Below are 19,070 nucleotides of genomic sequence, written 5' to 3'. Positions count from 1 at the left end.
AGCAGCTCAGCTCACCCTGCTTCCCCTCTCAAGAGCGACTCAACACCTCAGGTCCTCCTTCCCAGAAGTAACTCAGGAGCTTAGCTCAGCCTACTCCCCCTCCCAGCAGTATCTCAGCAGCTCAGCTCACCCTGCTTGCCCTCTCAAGAGTGACTCAACACCTCAGCTCCTCCTTCCCAGAAGTAACTCAGGCTTAGCTCAGCCTACTCCCCCTCCCAGCAGTATCTCAGCAGCTCATCTCACTCTGCTTCCCCTCTCAAGAGTGACTCAGCAGCTCAGCTCTTCCTTCCCAGAAGTAACTCAATAGCTTAGCTCAGCCTACTTCCCATCCCAGCAGTGTCTCAGCAGCTCATCTCACCCTGCTTCCCTTCTCAAAAGTGACTCAGCAGCTCAGCTCCTCCTTCCCAGAAGTAACTCAGGGGCTTAGCTCAGCCTACTTCCCATCCCAGCAGTGTCTCAACAGCTCAGCTCACACTGCTTCCCCTCTCAAGAGTGACTCAGCAGGTCAGCTCCTCCTTCCCAGAAGTAACTCAATAGCTTAGCTCAGCCTACTCCCCCTCCCAGCAGTATCTGAGTAGCTCAGCCCCTCCTGCTCCCTCTTTCCATCAGCTTAGCTACTCCTCCCAGCAGTGACTCAGCAGCCTTCCACACATAATGTAAACAGAGAAGTTCTGAAGGGCAATCAGATTGAAGTGAGCTGCTGGGAAAGGAGCTTGGGGAACCTCTGCTGTGAACTTTAAGAATGAATTGCTCCACAACGTATGTGGCTACAGAGGTCAGTGATGTCTTGTATTAAAGCTCATTTACTGATGATCCCAGCAATATTGTTGGGATCTTTCCAAAGTCTGGTGCTCTGTCCTGTCAGTAGGCAATAGTCCACTGTCAGCTGACTCTGGGTCACAGTAGAGCAAAAGGGCACCCCTGTGACCTACAAAATGCTTTGGACATACTTTTCTTTTAAATGGTAAATTTTAAACTTGTCTAAGTTTAGTGTTTTCTCACAAAATTGTCCCTATGCTACCCTTTAAAATGTAGACTTATTACTTCTCTGTAGACAACTGTGGACACTCGTCTTATTGCAAGGTGGCTGGAAGTCAAAGATCTATTGTGGGCATCCACATAGCAACAGATGCCTGGACTAACGACAGACGATGTTCTCAGCAGCACTTCAATGTTTCATTCTCTTGGTAGAACTATTAATCTCCAGCAAGCAGAGTGACATTCAGCCTACAAAAACCTCCAAAGAGCCATTATGTGTTATTACCGTTGTAGGGTGTACAGCTGATTATATGATCATGTATTCCACAGAAATTATTCCATTATGACCATTATCATGTTGCCAGTGACCATAAATCACTATGCACAAACAAGCTAAATAACCACTTTGTGAGAAGGAAAGTAGCAATATACCTACAGTATATACTAATGTGCTCTAAAAGGTAAATACCATATCTGAAAGGCAACACGTACCTATCGGATATTAAATGTAAAACAAATTAATATCAAAGCAAACCCAGTGCTAATGTTTTTCCTGTAAAATATGTGCTAGAAAAGGGGGACTTTAAGTTTGCCAATAAATATTCTAAACATCAAATTAAGGAAATACCATTTTTTATTATTTTTTCATTTATTCTTACTATTCATAATGCATTTCGCCCATACGGAGCTTCATTGTAAAAAGCTATATAATTTATTGTCTGCTGATCCTGTGTGCGGCGGGGCACCATTTTCTTCCAATAAAACATTGTATATTATATTATATCACAATACTGTATATTATTTAAAATACATAATATATATATATTATTATATAATGTTATATTATATTACAGAATTAATTATTATTATATTATAGATATTATATTATTATATTATTTATATTAATAGTATCATATATTGTTATATATTAGATTACATTATGAGGGTGTTGAGTATTGCAGCCAATAATCCAATCATCCCATCATCCCAATATGCAGTTTAGTACGTCCAGAATATTAAATAGTATTATATATTATATACGTATTATACAATGTTGACTTGTATCTTTGGTGATAAAGTCCCCATATTATATTACAGTATAATATTTATATTATATTATATATACATTATCATATATTATAATATTATATATTTATTTAAATTCTATCATATATTATTATATTTTATATTACCTGATATAATTTATATTACGGTATATAGAGTATATTATATATTACATGTACATGTTATATAATGTTGAGTTGTATTTTTGGTGATAAGTCCCCATATTATATTTTATTACACTATATTATTCTATATATACTGTATATATTATCATATATCATTATATATTACATTATATTATATCATATCATCTATTGTTATATATTATATTACATTATACCATTTATGTTATATGCAGTATTATATATATATATATATATATATATATATATATATATATATAAAATGTTTACTTGTATTTTTGATGATAAAGTCCCTATATTATATTATATTAATTATATTACATTATATTATATCATCTATGTTTAAATATTATATTACATTATATAATTTATTTTATATACAGTATATTATATATATTATATATATATATTATATATATATTATATATATATATACACATTATCTCATATAATGTTGACTTGTATATTTGCTGATAAAGTCCCCATATTATATTATATTAACCACTTGCCATCCGCCTACTGTTTTTAAACGGCAGGACGGTGTTACTCTAGGGGCGGGTTGCCGTTCATAAACGACACCCGCATTTTCTAGTTGTGCGCGCTCCCTCGGAGCGCGCAGCACTGCGATCCGGTGCCCGCTATGTCCTCCAGACACAGTGGAACACCGATCGTCGGACGACACCTCTGTGTGAGGTCCTGATCATGTGATCACTGATTGGCCAATCAGTGATCATATGCAGAGTAGTAAGCAAGATGTCACTTGTGACATCATTGCTTACTACGTGTGAAATCTATGAATGATCACTGAGGTCACATGGTACAAGGCTATTCACAACAGCCTTATACCATGTGACAAACTGTGACCAATCACAGCTCACACAGTAGCCCACAATGGCTGTAAGAATGCAGCGAGAGAGAAGGAGAAATGATTGCTTTTACATCCTTTATGGGTGTAAAAGCAATCAGTGTAAAAAAAAAAAAAAATCTTCATCACACCCCACAAGTAGTACAGTGTCACCATGGTGGCACTGTACTGCTAGGGTGACAGTATGTAAAAAAAAAAAAAAAAACATAAATAATAATATAAAAAAATAAAACAAAAATGTAGAAATTTTTTGTGAAAAATTATAATTTTTGGTTATAAACTAATTTGTGTTTTTTTTTTTTTTTTACTAAAAAGATAACGGAATAAATTTTGGCCAAGATTTATGATGAAATATTATTTATTTGCAAAATTTTTTTAAAAAAAGACTTTTTTTCAAATTTTTTGTACTTTTTCATTTAAATAGCAAAAAAAATAAAAATCCCGGGGGGGGGGGGAATAAATACCACTAAAATAAAGCTTTATCTGTCTCAAAAAAATGCTAAAAAATTCAGGTACAGTGTTGTATGACCACACAATTGTCATTCAAAGTGTGATAATGCTGAAAGCTGAAAATTGGCCTGGACAGGAAGGGGGTGAAAGTGTCCGGACAGGAAGTGGTTAAATAATAAGTATCATACATTATTATATATTATATTACATTACATCCTTTATGTTATATACAGTATATTATATATTATTATATATATTTTATAATGTTAACTTGCATCTTTGGTGATAAAGTCCCCATTCTCTGACACTTATTTCACATCATTTTGGGGGGAGAGTGTAATTTTAAACACTACAAGCTTTAATATTCCACCCTTTAAATTGATAGTTAATATTTTTTTCTGTAAATGCCCCCACCAGCATAATAAGGCCAAAGAAAAACTTGGACCCAGCTCATCCAGCCAAAAAACATCAGAATAATGTTTTAAAAAAAAACCTGCTAGCAGGGACCACAGAGGAGGAATGAGAGGAATGAGAGATCCTCTGGGAGCACAGAGGCCAGAGTTGGGCTTTAAAGTATACTCCAGCCATTTTTTTTGTTTTGAATAGATTGGGACAGAAAATTGAGAGGTAACTTTTCAACATAGACCACATTTTTCAATCTTAAATTAAAACTTTTAAATGTCAAATTTAATTTAATTTTTAAACGTAAAATTTTGTTTAATTTTGATATAAAAAATGTTATCTCTATTTTAAACTTATTCATTCATTTTAATTTAATTTAAAATATTTTGTAGAGTAAAGGAAGGTTAGGAATTGGCTTCATATTTTCCCTCATTTCCTGCCTGGTAAAACCACCGTCACCAGATAGAAAGCAAGGAGAAAAGCTCTCGAAAAGAGCCCCGGATAGAAGTAAAAACCCAACAGTGGTTGTGTTTTTTTAAATTTTATCCAAAACTAAAAAAAAGAATGTCTTGGCTTGACATACACTTTAAAATCTCCATGTTCTAAATGACAACAGTATTTGAGCCACATGACATTTCATTACCTGGACAGCACTAAGACCTGATTCAGTCAGACGTCCTTCAATATTCCAGTCTGGTATATACGTTAGTATCCCTTGTGTCATCAGGACCTCTTGGACCAATGGAAGCCCAGGCCATTCCTGGAGCCTAAAACAAAATACGAACACCATGTATTCCAAACAAATGAATTCATATCCAAAACCTTTATACAAGAGTTTTTCACTCCCTCTCTGTTACTCTCTCTATATCGGTCTTTCCATTTTACCACCAGAGGAATCCTTGAAATAATTTACAGGTCTCCTGAGGCCACTGCTAAAACCAATTCATTGTTGGCCAATGGGTAAAATACTCCTTATATTGGTGATCAGTGGGAAGAATGTCCCTTACATTGGTGGTCAGTGGGAAGAATGTTCCTTACATAGGTGGTCAGTGGGAAGAATGTCCCTTACATTGGTGGTCAGTGGGAAGAATGTTCCTTACATTGGTGGTCAGTGGGAAGAATGTTCCTTACATAGGTGGTCAGTGTCAAGAATGTCCCTTACATTGGTGATGAGTGAGAAGAATGTCCCTTACATTGGTGGTCAGTGGGAAGAATGTCCCTTACATTGGGGATGAGTGGGAAGAATGTTCCTTACATTGGTGGTCAGTGGGAAGAATGCCCCTTACATCGGTGGTCAGTGGGAAGAATGTCCCTTAGATTGGTGATCAGTGGGAAGAATGCCCCTTACATCGGTGGTCAGTGGGACGGATGTACCTTAGATTGGTGATCAGTGGGAAGAGTGCCCCTTACATTGGTGGTCAGTGGGACGAATGTCCCTTACATTGGTGGTCAGTGGGAAGAATGCCCCTTACATTGGTGATCAGTGGGAAGAATGTCCCTTACATTGTTGGCCATTGGGAAGAATGTCCCTTACATTGGTGATCAGTGGGAAGAATGTCCCTTACATTGGTGATCAGTGGGAAGAATGTCCCTTACATTGGGGGTCAGTGGGAAGAATGTCCCTTACATTGGAGGTCAGTGGGAAGAATGTCCCTTACATTGGTGATCAGTGGGAAGAATGTTCCTTACATTGGTGGTCAGTGGGAAGAATGCCCCTTACATCGGTGGTCAGTGGGAAGAATGTCCCTTAGATTGGTGGTCAGTGGGAAGAATGCCCCTTACATCGGTGGTCAGTGGGACGGATGTACCTTAGATTGGTGATCAGTGGGAAGAGTGCCCCTTACATTGGTGGTCAGTGGGACGAATGTCCCTTACATTGGTGGTCAGTGGGAAGAATGCCCCTTACATTGGTGATCAGTGGGAAGAATGTCCCTTACATTGTTGGCCATTGGGAAGAATGTCCCTTACATTGGTGATCAGTGGGAAGAATGTCCCTTACATTGGTGATCAGTGGGAAGAATGTCCCTTACATTGGGGGTCAGTGGGAAGAATGTCCCTTACATTGGTGGTCAGTGGGAAGAATGTCCCTTACATTGGGGGTCAGTGGGAAGAATGCCCCTTACATTGGTGGTCAGTGAGAAGAATGCCCCTTACATTGGTGGTCAGTGAGAAGAATGCCCCTTACATTGATGATCAATGGGAAGAATGTCCCTTACATTGATTATCAGTGGGAAGAATGCACCTTACGTTGGTGGTCACTGGGAAGAATGTTTCTTACATTGGTGGTCAGTGGGAAGAATGCCCCTTACATTGGTGGTCAGTGGGAAGCTAGTCCCTTACATTGGTGGTCAGTGGGAAGCTAGTCCCTTACATTGGTGGTCAGTGGGAAGAGCATTCTTCCCACTGACCACTAAAGTAAGGGACATTTTTCCCACCTTGTAGGGTTGTCACTCTCCTATGCTCCCTTGTTTTGCTCTGGTGTTGCCATCGTGTCCCATAGGGCTTCCTATGGAGACTTTTCACATATAGCATTCACATTCATCATTCTTTCCTTTCTCACACTCACTATGGAATATTGTGTCAGGAAAGAGGGATTTCGTACTTCGGCGGGTACATCTGTTCAACATGCTGACTTTGTTTCCCATTTGCAGGCTGCAGTACTGCTGGCATCGGAAGTATCAGCGTTGAAATGCAAAGCACACACAAATGATTCAGAGCCCATCTCCAAGGGCAGTCCCTTTGCAGACCATGCGGCTAAATTGGCTTGCCAGACCTTTCCCATAGCAAACACACACAAACCAACATCTGCAGTGACACCCTATAAAGCACAGGATGGAAATCAAATGTAGGTGGATGCATCAGATTCAGTGAAATGGGTATGAATATACAGTAGACCAGCCTTTCTCAACCCTTTTAACATGGAGGAACCCTTGAAATAACATTCAGGTCTCAGGGGAACCCCTACTGAAAAGTGTTGCATCTACGGCTCATGAACAGTAAATTGAGATATAAGAAGAAATGAAAAAATTAGAAACGTGGCACACTTGGCGTATTTGACACATAAAGCTGAGCTATTCGACAAAAATATTTTCAGCAATAATACTAAGGTGATATAATATCAATAACAGCCGGGAAAGGAAGGCAGACCTTAAAAATGGTATTAGTCTCTATGAGATGCATGCAGATACATTCCTTCCTTAGATCATTACCAGGTGCTCTTCTCGCACTTATCTGGACTTTATGAGGTTCCTGAAGTTAGGTTCCTTCCGTAGATCCAGGTTCTTCCCAAAGCCTTCAAGTGCTCACCCCATCTCTATGAGATGCATGCTGATACCTTCCTTCCTTTGGTCGCTACCAGGTGCTCCTTTCACACGTATCTGGACTTTATGTGGTTTCTGATACGCAGATACGTTCCTTCCTTTGGCCACTACCAGGTGCTCTAGTCGCACGTATCTGGACTTTATGAGGTTCCTGAAGTTAGGTTCCTTCCATAGATCCAGGTTTTTTCTAAAGCCTTCAAGAGCTCACCCCATCTCTATGAGATGCATGCAGATACGTTCCTACCTTAGGTCACCACAAGGTGCTCTTCTCGCACGTATCTGGACTTTATGCGTTTCCTGAAGTTAGGTTCCTTCTGTAGATCAAGGTTCTTCCCAAAGCCTTCAAGTGCTCACCCCATCTCTATGAGATTCATGCAGATACGTTCCTTCCTTAGACCACTACCAGGTGCTCTTCTCGCATGTATCTGGACTTTATGAGGTTCCTGAAGTTAGGTTCCATTCGTAGATCCAGGTTCTTCCCAAAGCCTTTAAGCGCTCACCCCATCTCTATGAGATGCATGCAGATGCCTTCCTTCCTTTGGTCACTACCAGCTGCTCTTCTCGCACGTATCTAACCTTTTTGAGTTTCCTGAAGTTAGGTTCCTCCTGAAGATCCAGGTTCTTCCCAAAGCCTTCAAGCGCTCACCCCCTCTCTATGAGATGCATGCAAGTACGTTCCGTCCTTAGATTATCACCAGGTGCTCCTCACGCACGTATCTGGACTTTATGTGGTTCCTGAAGTTAGGTTGCTTCCGTAGATCCAGGTTCTTCCCAAAGCCTTCAACGGCTCACCCCATCTTTATGAGATGTATGCAGATACATTCCTTCCTTAGGTCACCACCAGGTGCTCTTCTCGCACGTATCTGGACTTTTTGAGGTTCCAGAAGTTAGGTTCCTTAGGTAGATCCAGGTTCTTACCAAAGCCTTCAGGCGCTCACCCCATCTCTATGAGATGCATGCAGATGCCTTCCTTCCTTTGGTCACTACCAGCTGCTCTTCTTGCACATATCTGGACTTTTTGAGTTTCCTGAAGTTAGGGTCCTTCTGAAGATCCAGGTTCTTCCCAAAACCTTCAAGCGCTCTCCCCATTTCTATGAGATGCATGCAGATACGTTCCATCCTTAGATTATCACCAGGTGCTCCTCATGCACGTATCTGGACTTTATGAGGTTCCTGAAGTTTGGTTGCTTCCGTAGATCCAGGTTCTTCCCAAAGCCTTCAACTGCTCACCCCATCTCTATGAGATGTATGCAGATACATTCCTTCCTTAGGTCACCACCAGGTGCTCTTCTCGCACGTATCTGGACTTTATGAGGTTCCCGAAGTTAGGTTCCTTCCGTAGATCCAGGTTCTTCCCAAAGCCTTCAAGCGCTCACCCACTTTGAATTACTTTGCTTGAACGCTTCGCCAGTCAGGCACGCATTGTCTCTGTCATATTAGACGCTGACCCCAGGTGATCACAACCAAGCTTCTTAAGGAAGGCAGAACAAGTACGGCACACATTGTCTCAGAAAGACAGAATACTCCTCTTTGCCCACAAGGCCTCCTTGACGAACATGTACCAAGAAAATGGATATAAGCTCCTGCCCTGATGGTATACAATGTCCCATGTACTCCACAAAATCAACCTTCTGATTTCCTCTTGTAGCACCTTCCTAGTGTGGAGTAGGCTGCTTTGGAAACTTAGCTCGGCTGTAATCAGATAAGCGGGGGTTGATTATTCGGGGCTGCTTAGTATCTCAAAGACAGCTGCAATGTTACTTCCCCCTGTCACCTAGAGCAGGGGTCTCCAAACTGTGTTCTTGGGGTTGGATGAGGCCTTTTGCTTGCCTTTATCTGGCCCTTTGTGCACTTTTCCTCCCACTGAGCTGAGCAAAACACTATTCCTCCCACTGACACCAACAATGGGGCACTGTTCTTCCACTGACACCAACAATGGGGCACTGTTCTTCCACTGACACCAACAATGGGGCACTGTTCTTCCACTGACACCAACAATGGGGCACTGTTCTTCCACTGATACCAACAATGAGCCACAATTCCTCCCACTGACACTAACAATGGGGTACTATTCCTCCCACTGATATTAGTGATGGGACACTATTCATCCCATTGATACCAATGATGGGGCACTATTCCATTACTGACACCAATGATGGGGCACTATTCCTCCCATTGATACCAATGATGGGGCAATATTCCACTACTGACACCAATGATGGGGCACTATTCCTCCCATTGATACCAATGATGGGGCACTATTCTTCCCACTGATACCAATGATGGGGCACTATTCCTCCCACTGATACCAATGATGGGGCACTATTCCTCCCACTGACACCAATGATGCGGCACTATTCCTCCCACTGACACCAATGATGGGGCACTATTCCTCCCACTGATACCAATGATGGGGCACTATTCCTCCCACTGAAACCAATGATGGGGCACTATTCCTCCCACTGATACCAATGATGGGGCACTATTCCTCCCACTAATACCAATGAGGGGGCACTATTCCTCCCACTGACACCAATGATGGGGCATTATTCCTCCCACTGACACCAATGATGGGGCACTATTCCTCCCACTAATACCAATGAGGGGGCACTATTCCTCCCACTGATACCAATGATGGGGCACTATTCCTCCCACTGAAACCAATGATGGGGCACTATTCCTCCCACTGATACCAATGATGGGGCACTATTCCTCCCACTAATACCAATGAGGGGGCACTATTCCTCCCACTGACACCAATGATGGCGCACTATTCCTCCCACTGATACCAATTATGGGGTACTATTCCTCCCACTAATACCAATGAGGGGGCACTATTCCTCCCACTGACACCAATGATGGGGCATTATTCCTCCCACTGACACCAATGATGGGGCACTATTCCTCCCACTGACACCAATGATAGGGCACTATTCCTCCCACTGACTCCAATGATGGGGCACTATTCCTCCCACTGACATCAATGATAGGGCACTATTCCTCCCACTGACATCAATGATAGGGCACTATTCCTCCCACTGATACCAATGATGGGGCACTATTCCTCCCACTGACATCAATGATAGGGCACTATTCCTCCCACTGATACCAATGATGTGGCACTATTCCTCCCACTGACACCAATGATGGGGCACTATTCCTCCCACTGATACCAATGATGGGGCACTATTCCTCCCACTGATACCGATGATGGGGCACTATTCCTCCCACTGACACCAATGATGGGGCACTATTCCTCCCACTGATACCGATGATGGGGCACTATTCCTCCCACTGACACCAATGATGGGGCACTATTCCTCCCACTGACACCAATGATGGGGCACTATTCCTCCCACTGATACCGATGATGGGGCACTATTCCTCCCACTGACACCAATGATGGGGCACTATTCCTCCCACTGATACCAATGATGGGTACGCTCTCCTCCACCTGCTGGTACCCGCCATGTCTGCCCCGGGCTCCCTGATGGACAAGTGGAGCCCAGAATACATGGGGGGGGGCTTTGGTACCAGGGTTGTGTAGCAAGGCAGTCGCCTGTTTCCACCTGACCCTGACCTTTAACCTTGGCCTAACCCTGAAATTGACCTAGATCAAACCCCAATCCAGCTATTTTATCTTTTTTACCTTTTTTTTTTTTTACACACTTCTGTTTGGTTACATTTTCTCCTCTGGCAGGGAGAAAACAATATATCATTCTCTCCATTCAGAGGAGAAAAAAACCCACACACAGGGGTGGGATGTACAGTGGATAATCACTGTAATAGCCAATCAGAGGCTATCCCAGCAATCAGGTGATCGATAACTGGGCCTCCCCTGTTCCCCATTGTTAGTACTAGACCCAGGGCTCTCCGTGAGATCCTGGTCTCTGTGCTGCTCTCCATCCTTTCTCCCTATAGGCAGGGCTGATGCTTCCACTAGGCAGCCTCCGGGGGGCGCACTGCCACCTAAGTGCAGCACAGGCCAGCACCCTCTCTGTGTGGGGAACACCACGTCACAAATGATCCTTCAGCTGAGGAGAGGGGAGGCAGAGGGCAGGAAGAAAGGACAGAGGAAGATGCCGGGCATCTGGGGCCAGTGTAGCAGCTGAGCTGCCGTTCCTTCCAGTGTTCCTCTCAGACTCAGTCCCTTACGGCAAGCTGGCTGCTGATCACTGTGGAGTTTCATGTTTTGCTGATTTAATATTTACTACTGTTTTAATTTTTTTTTTTTGGGGGGGGGGGGGTCGCAAGTAGCTGGTCTTGACTAGGGCACAAAATAGTCTAGCACCATCCCTGCCTATAGGTATGCCCCTTTCAATGTTTTTTGCCCTTTTCTCCCCATTCTTAGTGAAGGGGTTAACCCCCTCATCCCCTCACAACACAATTGCCACCTAGATTCCCAGTGTTGGAGCGCAGAGAACGCAGTGACGTCACGTCATCAGGCAATGTTAACGCACTGATTGGCCAGGAGGGGTCACATGCTCCACATACCAGGAGGTGCTGTGTGACTTGCAGTGGTAGCTATGAATGATGGTGGCAGGGGGCTGCTGGTGAGTGCAAAGTAGTCGGGGGGGGGCAAGGTAACAGGGTGCCTGTGTCCTGACATTAAGCAACAGGGACTGCTTGGGTCCTAGTAACCAGGTCGACTAGGGGACAGGAGCTGCCTGTGTCCTAGCAACCAAAGACACTAGGTGACAGGAGCGGTCTGTTTCCAGCAACAAAGAACATTAGGGGCAAGAGCTGTTTGTGTCCTGGCAACCACGGACACTAGGCGACAGGAGCTGCCTGTGTCCTAGGAACCACAGACACTAGGTGCAGGAGCTGTATGTTTCCTAGCAACAAAGGACATTAGGGGCAAGAGCTGTTTGTGTCCTGGCAACCACGGACACTAGGCGACAGGAGCTGCCTGTGTCCTAGGAACCACAGACACTAGGTGCAGGAGCTGTATGTTTCCTAGCAACAAAGGACATTAGGGGCAAGAGCTGTTTGTGTCCTGGCAACCAAGGACACTAGGTGACAGAAGCTGCTTGTGTCTTAGCAACCAAAGACACTAGGTGACAGAAGCTGCTTGTGTCCTAGCAACCAAAGACACTAGGTGACAGGAGCTGTCTGTTTCCTAGCAACAAAGGACATTAGGGGCAAGAGCTGTTTGTGTCCTGGCAACCAAGGACACTAGGTGACAGGAGCTGCCTGTGTCATAGCAACAATGGACAGTAGGTGGAATGTTTACTAAAACTGGTGCATTCAGAATCTGGTGTAGCTGTGCATCGTAGCCAATCAGCTTCAGTGTGTTCAGTTAAGCTTTGGTCATAAATCTGGAAGCTGATTGGTTTCTATGCAGAGCTGCACCAGATTTTGCACTCTCCAGTTTTACTAAATAACCCCCTAGGTGACAGGAGCTGCCTGTGTCCTAGGAACCAAGGACACTAAGCAACAGAAGCTGCTTGTGTCCTAGCAACCAAGGACACTAAGTGACAGGGACTGCCTGTGTCCTAGTAACCAAGGACACTAGGTGACAGAACCTGCTTGCCTCCTAGCAACCAAAGACACTAAGGAACAGGAGCTGCCTGTGTCCTAGTAACCAAAGACAGTAGGCAACAGAAGCTGTTTATGTCCTGGCAAGCAGAGAAACTAGGTGACAGAAACTGACTGTGTCCTAGCAACCAAAGACATTAGGTGACAGGAGCTGCCTGTGTCCTGGCAACCAAGGAAAGTAGGTGACAGAAGCTGCTTGCATCCTAGCAACCAAGGACACTAAGGGACAGGAACTGCCTGTGTCTTAGTAATCAAGGACACTAGGCAACAGAAGCTGTTTGTGTCCTGGCAAGCAGAGAAACTAGGTGACAGAAACTGTGTCCTAGCAACCAAAGGCACTAGGTAACAGGAGCTGCCTGTCAAACAAGGACACTAGGCGCATAAGCTGTTTGTGTCCTTGCAATCAAGGACATTAGGCAACAGGAGCTGCGTGGATACTTGCAGCCAAGGACACTAGGGCACAGGAGCTGTCTGTGTCTTATCAACCAAGAACTTTAGGCAACAGGAGCTGTCTGTGTCCTAGCAACCAAAAACTTTATGCAACAGGAGCTGCCTGTGTCCTAGCAACCAAGAACTTTAGGCGACAGGAGCTGCCTGTGTCCTAGCAACCAAGAACTTTAGGCCACAGGAGCTGCCTGTGTCCTAGCAACCAAGAACTTTAGACCACAGGAGCTGCCTGTGTCCTAGCAACCAAGAACTTTATGCAACAGGAGCTGCCTGTGTCCTAGCAACCAAGAACTTTAGGCGACAGGAGCTGCCTGTGTCCTATCAACCAAGGGCACAAGGTGACAAGAGCTGCTCCCTATCTAGAAACCAAGAACGCTAAGCAGCAGGGGGCACCCGTGTCTTAGCAACCTAAGAAGTTAGGCAGTGTGACCTGCCTGCATCTTAGCAACCAAGGACACTGGGCAGCAATAGGTACGTTTGCAGAGTACGCATGTAAGCGTTGCACAAGTGTTACATGCATACACTGTATTGGCAAGTTTTTACAAACTTTATAGACAAGTTTACTGCCATCAAGACCCGACGTCCAATCATATTGCAAGCGAATTAAAAACAAACAACAAAAAGATAAATTTTGCAAAGATACATTTGTGTTCTTTTCTTTGAAATATATCAGACAGTTAGGCCATTCTCTGCACACTGGAGCCACAAGATATAAAATCAGCACATTTCTGCTGTTTGTCTTCTGGGTGACAGTCGCTTTTGTTCCGTCCCCGATAAGAAATGTATGGATTCCAAAATTCGGCACAATTCTATGACTCAGCCAAAAAACCTCTGTAAGAGATAGCAAGCCATCAGTCACATCCCCGGCTCATCGGAAAGTTCCCCGATTAGACTCGTCTTCAGTCCACCGCTGGAAAATTCCACCATTTGTAAGCAGATACACAGATAAAATACTGTACATGGAGCTCTAAGATTTGCACTGCTCTGCTGCAGAGTACAGCCCTGTCTGGCAAAGGAGGGGACCTTTTTTTTTTTTTTAATGCAGTTTCACTTTCACTTACAGGTCTCCTCTCACCCCATCTCCCCCCCCCCCCCCCCCCAGCCTGTGAATGTTCAGTAGGGATGAGCTCAGATGTGTTTGAGCTATCCCGCCAGGAAGCTGTTGCTGCTCACTGCAAATCATAGCCTGCACCTGCACACATGCAATGGGGTGGCTGTGGGGTGGGGAATGCCTCGGCTGCTTTGATTGATGACAGTTTCCTGGCGGGATAGCTCAGGTGGGTTTGGCCTAGTATGCGAACACGCCTAGAGCTCATCCCCACTGAACAGTAACAGGCTGGGGGGGTAGGAGGAGACCTGTAAGTGAAAGTGAAACTGCGCACGGGCAAAATCAGGTCCCCTCTTTTGCCACACAGGGCCATACTGTGCAGCAGAACAAAGTAAATCTCAGAACTGGATGGACAGAAATACAAATCTTTTGGCAGGTAATGCAGCTCCTGTAGCGGAGAAGACTGATGAGCTCATCTCTCTGTCACTCTGCTCTTTCCTCCTATCAGCATGATTCTAGCAGTGCAGCACTTTTGACTGGCTGCTTGTGCTGTTTCTCCCTCCCCCACTCTGAGCTCTGCTGTACAGTAGACTGAAACCACGTCAACATATTCTACCCGCCATTGCCACACACCAGGGGCGGACTGACCATTTGGGCATCTCGGGCACTGCCCGAGGGCCCGGGGTCAGTAGGGGGCCCCATGAGATGCCCCTGGTACCTTTTTCATAGGCTTTTTTGAGTTTGGGCAAGAACACAGGGGCCCCATGATCCCCTATTGCCGGGGGGCCCCATGAGTTGTCAGTCCGCCCCTGATTGACATATATTTGAAATGCTACAATTTTGGCTGTATTCAATATATTTCAAAATATATTTCAATAAATATATATATATACTGCATGCTGAAATGCGTTTTTATTACAAAATATAGGAAAAATATTTTTAAAAATACATTTCAAATATACTGTATGTCTTTAAAAATACAAATCTACATTTTTTTTTGGAATGCATTTACAAAGATATGTAAAAATATATGCTAAAAAAAATTTGAAGAATATATTTTAAAAAATATATATTTTTAAAAATATATTTTTAAAAAATATATTCTTTCAGATTTTTTTTAACATGTTAAAAAAGTCATTTTAACATATATTTTTACATATACCTGTAATTGCATTCCAAAAATGTAGATTTATATTTTTAAAGACATACAGTATATTTGAAATGTATTTTTAAAAATATTTTCCATATATTTTGTAATAAAAACGCATTGAAACATACAGCATATATATATATATATATATATATATATATATATATATATATATATATATATATATATATATTTATTGAAATATATTTGAAATGCAACAATTTTTGTCCATATGCAATATATTTCAAAATATATGTCAACATATATATGATTGTAAGCTCGAAAGAGCAGGGCCCTATATATTATATACATAATATATAATACAGAAAAATGCATTTCAACATACAGTATATATATATATATATATATATATATATATATATATATATATATATATATACTGTATGTTGAAATGCATTTTTCTTATGGAAAGTAGGAAAAGCAATGATCACCCGGTCGCCCTGACCCATATGGGTGAAAAATATATTTGAAATATATTTTCAAAATATTCTTCCCAAATATATTGACATATATTTGAAATGTTACAATTTTGGACATATTCAATATATTTAACAATATATTTCAATAAATATAAATGTATATATATAGATATATATACTGTATGTTAAATTGCATTTTTATTACAAACTATATGAAAAATATTTTTTAAAATACATTTCAAATATACTGTATGTCTTTAAAAATACAAATCTACATTTTTTGGAATGCATTTACAAATATTTATTGACATATATTTGAAATAGAACAATTTTGTCCATATGCCATATATTTCAAAATATATGTCAATAAATATATATATATATATATATATATATATATATATATATATATATATATATACACTGTATGTTGAAATGCATTTTTATTACAAAATATATGACAAATTTTTTATAAAAAGTACATTTCAAATATACTGTATGTCTTTAAAAATACAAATCTACATTTTTGGAATGCATTTACAAATATATGTAAATATATATGTTAGAACAAAATCTGAAGAATATATTTAAAAACATTAAAATACATTTTGCATAGAAATGCAATTTAATCCCTATTTTTTCTGTACAAAATAATGAATAATAAATTAATTAATTGTATAACATTTCTGTACAAAAAATAAAATATTTTTTATTACATTTTATTATAATTTTATTTCATTATTTTTTTTTTTACTTATTTATTTTAGGTCTAACAAGCCCCCATGTGATAGCATTGGGCAGGTGACAGGCCCTCTTCAAGGGGACTTCGGGAGTCTATTAGACCCCCGATGTTCCACCTAACCCCCCAGAATAATCAATATTATCAAGATAATATGAAGATGGTAGTTGCAATTTTGTATGCAGTGCAATGTTGGGGTAACTGTTTGTTAAATTTATATTTTCAGGAAAAAAAAAATGTAATAAATTTTGCACAAAATGCAATTTGATCCCCATTTTCTTCTGTACAAAATAATTAGCAAGCCCCCATGTGATAGCATCGGGCAGGTGACAGGTTCTCTCTGCAGTGCAATGTTCTGGTAACTGTTTATCAAATCTAAATTTTAAGGGAAATAAATACATTAAAATAAATTTTGCACACAAATTGCAATTTAATCTCCATTCTTCTGTAGAAAATAATTAAAACTTAATTTTAAACCTTATCTGTACAAAAAAAATAAAATATTTTTGATTACATTTTATTATAATTTTATTTCATACATTTTTTTTTACTTATTTATTTTCGTTTGCTGTATTGTGATCACAAGGGGCCTAACAAGCCCCCATGTGATAGCATTGGGCAGGTGACAGGTCCTCTTCAAAGGGACTTCAGGGATCTATTAGACCCCCGATATCCCCCTTAACCCCTCAGAATGATAAATATTATCAAGATGCAGAGACCTTGCAGAATAAATAGATGGTAGTTGCAATTTTTTTGATGCGGTGCAATGCTGAGGTAACTGTTTATCAAATGTATATTTTCAGGGAAAAAAATAAAATGAATTTTGCACAAAATGCAATTAATCCCCTTTTTCTGCTGTAAAAAATAATTAACAAAACCCCATGTGATAGTATTGGGCAGGTGACAGGTTCTCTTTATGGGAACATCAGGGGTCTGTTAGATCAAGATGCAGAAACATTGCACAATAAAAAGATGGTAGTTGCAATTTTAATGCGGTGCGATATTTGCGCAACTGTTTTTCAAATCTATATTTTCAGGAAAAAAAATACATTAAAATAAATTTTGCACACAAATTGCAATTTAATCCCTATTTAAAATATTTAAAAAGTAATTTGAAAACATTTCTGTACAAAAAATAAAATATTTTTCATTACATTTTATTATAATTTTATTTCACAAATTTTTTTTACTTATTTATTTTCTTATTTATTTTAGTTTGCTTTATTGTGATCACAAGGGGCCTAACAAGCCCCCATGTGATAGCATTGGGCATGCGACAGGACCACTTTATTGGGACATCGGGGGTCTATTAAACCCCCCAATGTCCCCCCTAACCCCCCAGAATAATAAATATTATCAAGATGCAGAGACCTTGCCGAATAGAAAGATGGTCGTTGCAATTTTTTATGAAGTGCGATATTTGAGCAACTGTTTATCAAATCTATATTTTCAGGGAAAAAAATACATTAAAATACAGTTTGCATAAAAAATGCAATTTAATCATCATTTTTTTCTGTACAAAATAATTAAAAATCAATGTTGTAACATTTCTGTACAAAAAATAAAATATTTTTCCTTAAACTTTTATTATAAACTTTTTTTTTTTTTTTTTACTTTAGTTATTTATTTATTTATGGTAGCTAGCTTTATTGCAATACAGTGCGACATTTGCGCAACTGTTTATTAAATCTATATTTTCAGGGAAAAAAATACATTGAAATACATTTTGCATAAAAATGCAATTTAATCACCATTTTTTTCTGTACAGAATAATTAAAAATCAATTTTATAACATTTCTGTACAAAAAATAAAACATTTTTCATTACCCTTTTATTATAAACTTTTTTTTTTTTTTACTTTAGTTATTTATTTATTTATGCTAGTTAGCTTTATTGCAATACGGTGCAACATTTGCGCAACTGTTTATCAAATCTATATTTGCAGGAAAAAAAATACACTAATACAATTTAATCCCCATTTTTTTCTGTGCAAAATAATTCAAAAATATTGTTAAAAATTCTGTACAAAAAAATTTCATTACATTTTATTATACTTTTTTTTTTTTTTTTTTTTTTTAGCTTTATTGCCTAATAAGCCCCTGTAGGATAGCAAATGGGCAGGTGACAGGTCCTCATTATGGGGACATCAGGGGTCTATTAGATCCCCAATATCACCCTACCCTTTGGCACAGCCCCTTGTTTCTTTTTCATTCTGACCACGGCAAGCCTGAATATAGATGCCGGTACGGTCAGCTTGCACCTCCGTGCTTCGCGCCGACGCACCTCGTGCCTCTGTCAGTTTAGCTGTCAAGCCGCCCGCCCCTCAGCCCAACTGTGTTGATTGACGACTGCTCCCAGCGGGATCCTCGCTGTCAAAGCGGCAACTGCTTGATGATAATATTTTAAGATAATATTTCCGGGCAGAAAAATATACGGATATGTGGCAGATTATAGACTGAAAAAATTGTATTTTTTTTTTTTTTTT

The 19,070-nt window shown here is 40.5% G+C and overlaps 1 protein-coding gene across 3 annotated transcripts in view; it reads right to left on the bottom strand.

Moving 5' to 3' along the window:
* FRMPD3 (FERM and PDZ domain containing 3) overlaps positions 1–19,070 on the bottom strand; it is a 155,602-nt gene that overhangs the window by 107,301 nt on the left and 29,231 nt on the right. For all 3 annotated transcript variants that reach the window (XR_016308258.1, XR_016308259.1, XM_089661395.1), the window contains exon 2: positions 4,547–4,670. The gene's annotated coding sequence lies outside the window, so the exon portion shown is untranslated. The remainder of the gene's footprint in view (positions 1–4,546; positions 4,671–19,070) is intronic.

The sequence above is a fragment of the Staurois parvus genome, unplaced genomic scaffold (assembly GCF_062004578.1).
Source record: "Staurois parvus isolate SC_StPar_1 unplaced genomic scaffold, SC_StPar_1.0 ptg001332l, whole genome shotgun sequence".
Taxonomy (NCBI): domain Eukaryota; kingdom Metazoa; phylum Chordata; class Amphibia; order Anura; family Ranidae; genus Staurois; species Staurois parvus.
Note: the sequence above shows the minus strand (reverse complement) of the source record. Positions and strands in the feature narration are given on the sequence as shown.